Below are 4,985 nucleotides of genomic sequence, written 5' to 3'. Positions count from 1 at the left end.
AATTTACCTTTTGCCTATGGCCATATCACCCTGAATACACTCAATCTTAGATGATAAGCAAAGTCAGGCATGGTTAATACTAGGATGGGAGACCACCTAAGAATAGCAGGTGCTGTAGACTTTTGCAAACTGACACCACACAGGGTACTGCAACCTCAATGTAACTTCTACAGTATAATTATTAAAACATCTGGCCATTCTACAGCAGAGTTCAACATCTTAAGGTATGTCAAACTAGGACAGACAGACCGATCAGCACTATGAACCAAGATTATATATGTAATTTATATGTAATTTCATTAATCATTTCCTGTTTACATTCACATCTTTCTTTTCACCATTGATGAGTTACTTGTATATGCTACAATATACAAAACAGTGTGAAATGGGACTAGTCAGACTGCTTCCCTCAGTCAGATTGCAGCTTTTAACTTACATCATACTCATTTTAAAGTCAGATTGTTAAAAAATGGGTCAGCTATAAAACACTAGTTGATCCCTGCAAAACATTTCTGAACATGCTGCAATCTCCTAGAGACTAGTGTAGAAATTATAAAGGAAGTCCAACACTTTTTTTTTATGTGGCGTTGGTGGTATAGTGGTTAGCATAGCTGCCTTCCAAGCAGTTGACCCGGGTTCGATTCCCGGCCAACGCAGATGCTTTTTTTAAACTCTATCAAATTTTACTGGGAAGCGTAAGCAAGCTTAAAAAGGCCCTTTGGATTGTTAGCCTAGTATTCTAGTATGAAATGAATCAGGAAGAAACAAAATAACCCACAGCATGAGACTTATTAATAAACAATCACACTGTTGGAATACATCAGTGTTTTGCCTATGACCCATTCGTCTGCCATGCAGCTAAAATTGTAAGCTCTATTATTATCCAAGATACAAATAGCACATGCTCTAATTTAATCTGGATTCCTCCAGAATTAACACATAACTTATTAAAATACAGTTTACACAGCTGTGGTCAGTTGCTGAATACTTTCCAAAATTGCCAGCTGCAGAATGAGAAGTGCTTTTTCTCAATGGCCAGTCATCTGAATTTCATTTTAAAATGGAATGTTGTGAGGATGTGCTATATACACACACACACACACACACACACACAGTTTTAACTACACTGGAACTGGGGTACCTCATTAGAATGCTGGCTGACAAAACTAGTTCCACAGCAGTATTATGATACTTGTAACATCAGCCATAATAAACCAAAAACGAAGGAAGAATTAAACTTACGTTTGAAACTCTGGTATTAAATACTATAGTAAATCACTCATGTGAGGGTTAACATTTGTTATTTATAGTGGAAATGTAATTAGTACATCATGCTACAGTACATGTTGTTTCGCAGTTTACTCATGATCGCATGGAGTGTCCCTTTGGTAGAGCCAGAGACAATAATACTTGCTGCCCCAAGTAAAATCCACACACCACACACTCCAACATGATGTAGTGCTGCTATACAACTATTTTACTTGGAACAAGTTTTGAGCTTTTTTAATATGTAATTTGCAAGGCAATTTTGTTTTTCCTTCGTATTGTGTGGCTGTGGAGTACAGTATATGAACATGATACACTGAAAGTGTGCATGTCAGCAGAAACGTAGCTGGCTCAACAAGTGCCTTGTGCCAGTACCACAGAGTAGTGACCCCTCCCCCGGGGGCTTCTACAAAACTGCAGAATGCCATGCCAATTGACTGTCTTTCTGTAGACAGTAGCCAATCTGTACCCACCTCCCCCCAGCTATTCAAGTGAATAGCGAGCAAGCAAAAACAAAAGTCTGCTCCTTCTGGTACACACAACACATCCCCTCCCCTCCTGTCCCAGCAAATCAGGTCCCGTTTCTACACCTAACCCTCACTCTCCTTCCCCTCATTTTAGTAAAAATGAAAAAAAATTCTTTTAAACTATAGAAATCGATTGTTACCTACAGTTTATACCTGGCACGGAGCACTACAGTGCTCAGGTTTTAGCTAGAGAGAGGTTTCTTTTTTACTTATAATCTGTAGACCACACAGGATGCTCCAGCACTCAGCTTTGACTAAAAATGCAATACTGGCTTCCAACAGCCAATATGAATTCAACAGTGATCAGATTCTGCCGATCATGCCTCCCAACACATTTGCGCCAGGAGCAGTTGCCCCCCTCACCCAGCCCTAGTTTCACTACTGAATGTCAGACACGCTGGTGTGACTGGAATACTGTCAGGCGATCTGCTGTTTGTCCCTTTTTTCTTTCGTTAAGCTGGCCCATGCATCTTGTCATGCTTTACCTTCTACCTGTTATTTAGTAGGGTGCAGGGTACTTCAGGGAATGTCCACTGTATTGTTTTGAAATATTTCTTTGATCGTAATTTATTTAATTCACTTTTTATTCCATATCTTTTTATACATTTCTTAGTTGCTTACAAGGTGATTGTGTACTGTATCATGTAGGGCTGCACATATATAATATTTAAGAATTACAATCCTAACTGCACCTACAAAACGGTAGTCCTGGGTGATTTAGGACAAAACCATGTGAAACCGTCTACACTTCTGTGAGGTCTCATCTTATTTTAAGATATGGTAATACTTACAAAAACTGTTAACCATGCTTTATGATTTTGTTTATTGCACCATATCAAAATTTGTTGTCTCAGTATATGTTGCTGTGTTCTGTGCATGAATAAAATGAGTACTATTTGCTGCTTTTCTTTACATTTTTGTGAGATGTACTTTATTAACATTGATTACCAGGAAAGTCCAACTGGGTAGAAGACCATTTTCAGCAGAGGCCCGAGGAGAAAAGCTCCAAATTACAAAACATTTTAACAACAATAATTTTACAATCTTCAAAAATAAAAAACATCAGCAGTTTAAATAAGTATAACAAATTAGACGATATAAAAACATTGTCACAATGTATATCGATTCTTAACCAATCATTTAATATTTACAGAAATTTTTGACAGTTTGTAGTGAAATTAAAGGTAAGTTAGTGAAATACAAACAGGAACTGCAATATGATGTCAGCGAAAAACAGGCTTATGCTTTATTTAGAGAGAAAGTCGGGGAAGAGACTTAGATAGCAGTAAGGAAGTTAGTGAAGAAGGGAGAGTAAGGAGATATAAGGAATGTAAAACGTACTTATTCACACTTAGGGATGTAGTTAATAATCCTGGTTTTGAGCAAGAACAGAGCCAGATTTTAGCTAGGAAGTGTTTCAGAGTGGTTTAGAAAGATGGAAGGGAGAGTACTGACCTGATGGATACAGGTTAGGAGTTCCAGGCCTTAGCAACCTTGTATAAGTACAGACAATGCCCAGCTGATTCAGTAGGTTTGTAGATAGGCAGGAGTTTTTGGTCACTTGATTGCAATGACCGACTGGGAACATAGTTGGACAGAATGTTTTTTAGTGCTGTATAGCAGATGGATGCTGGATAATTTTATAGGTGGTGAGAAACTGTGAATATGGTTAGTTGATAAGACAGTTCTAACCAATTTAGGATTTTTAGTGCTATACAGTGGTGGGTTCTGAAAGGGGTATTTGCTGCAAATTTAGCAGCTTTGTTATAGCATTGTTCAAGTTTTATTTTTTGTGAATCCTGGAGATTTAGTAAGGATGGAAGTGCCATAAAGAAGTGTGTGGGGGGAGGTAAGTGGTGGCAAATGTAGTTTTAGTTGCGTCAGTGAGAAGGTTTTTGGCTATGTAAAGCATCCCTAGTTTTTGATGAATTTTTCTTATGCAATTTTGTATATTCATATTGAATGTAAGATCATCCACTATCACTCCCTAATAATTTGCTAGGAGACGCGACTTCAATAGTTACAGAGAGGAGATAATACTGCTATAGGTCTAAAGTTATTAATGTCTGTTGTATTTCCTCCTTTGTGCACAGAGATAATGTGTGACTTTTTCTAGAGAGAGGAATCGTGGGATTCTTGGGTTGACCTATTTATAAGGACTGAGACAGGCAATGCTATTGGCTGCTATTTTTAGGTACTCGCTTGGAAGGTCATCAGCTGAAAAAGAGCACGTTTTAAGTTTAAGAGTAGTTTTGAATAGGATGTAGACACAGGTTTGAAGGTGAAAGTGGATGTTGTGATATGTGGCTGTTGGGCAGGGATTGAGAAATCCTTAGTTAGAAATGCTATATACCATCTATAAAATAAGAGTTGAAATGTATTGCAGTTTCGAGTGGTGAGTTATCAGAAAAAGGGTTTGGGTTGAATTTTTGGCCGGGATGTAAAATTTCTTTAATGGATGCCTGCATTTTTAGGGTTTTGTTTAGTATTATTCTGAAAGTTATTATAGTACAGCTTTTTGTCTTCATTTATTTGCTTTTTAGTATGACTGGAAAACAATGAGGTTTAAGATATTGAGGTGTTTTATATTTTTGCCATTCTTTCCATGCTTTTCTGTATCCTGTATTACACTCTACTCTTTTTGGAGAGCCAAATTGCATTATTTGTTTTAGGCTCTTCCTTCTGGGAGATGCAAGGGTTATTTAGAATATTTAGAAAAGTTGTATTGAATTAATTTACAGCATCATCTAAGGGGAGGATTTTTAGGAAGTTCCAGTTAATAGATCATGGTGTAGTAATGAACATTTTTGTTTTATAAATATTTATAAAGTTTAAAAATATGCTGTTTAACTGGATGTGTGAGATGTCTGGTCAAACAGGCTGGGAAATGATCAAGGAGAGTGTCTGACATTGTACTTTTGGTGGTGTATTTGCTAGGGTCTGGTACTAGGATCCCGTCTAATAGAGAATTTGATATCTTGCTATGATGTGTGGGGCTGTTAATTAGTTGTGGGAAACCATACAAGTCCATGCTAGATTTAGGGAGTTAGAGTTTATGTCCAACCAAATGACATTCACATCACCTAGTAGCATTTTTTTTCTTGTGGCAATGTTATGGATATCTAATGTACGATATCTTCCAGTATTGCTGTATTGTCGACAGGAGGGCTGTAAAGGACAATTATACATATT

At 37.3% G+C, this 4,985-nt stretch overlaps 1 non-coding gene across 1 annotated transcript; it reads left to right on the top strand.

The window, feature by feature from the left end:
- Positions 1-584: 584 nt before the first annotated feature.
- TRNAG-UCC lies at positions 585-656 on the top strand. Its single transcript has one exon. It is a non-coding gene; the product is annotated as a tRNA-Gly (tRNA).
- Positions 657-4,985: the final 4,329 nt, after the last annotated feature.

This window comes from Protopterus annectens, chromosome 10.part0 (genome assembly GCF_019279795.1).
Source record: "Protopterus annectens isolate FY-2018-M chromosome 10.part0, PAN1.0, whole genome shotgun sequence".
Classification (NCBI taxonomy): domain Eukaryota; kingdom Metazoa; phylum Chordata; order Ceratodontiformes; family Protopteridae; genus Protopterus; species Protopterus annectens.
Note: the sequence above shows the minus strand (reverse complement) of the source record. Positions and strands in the feature narration are given on the sequence as shown.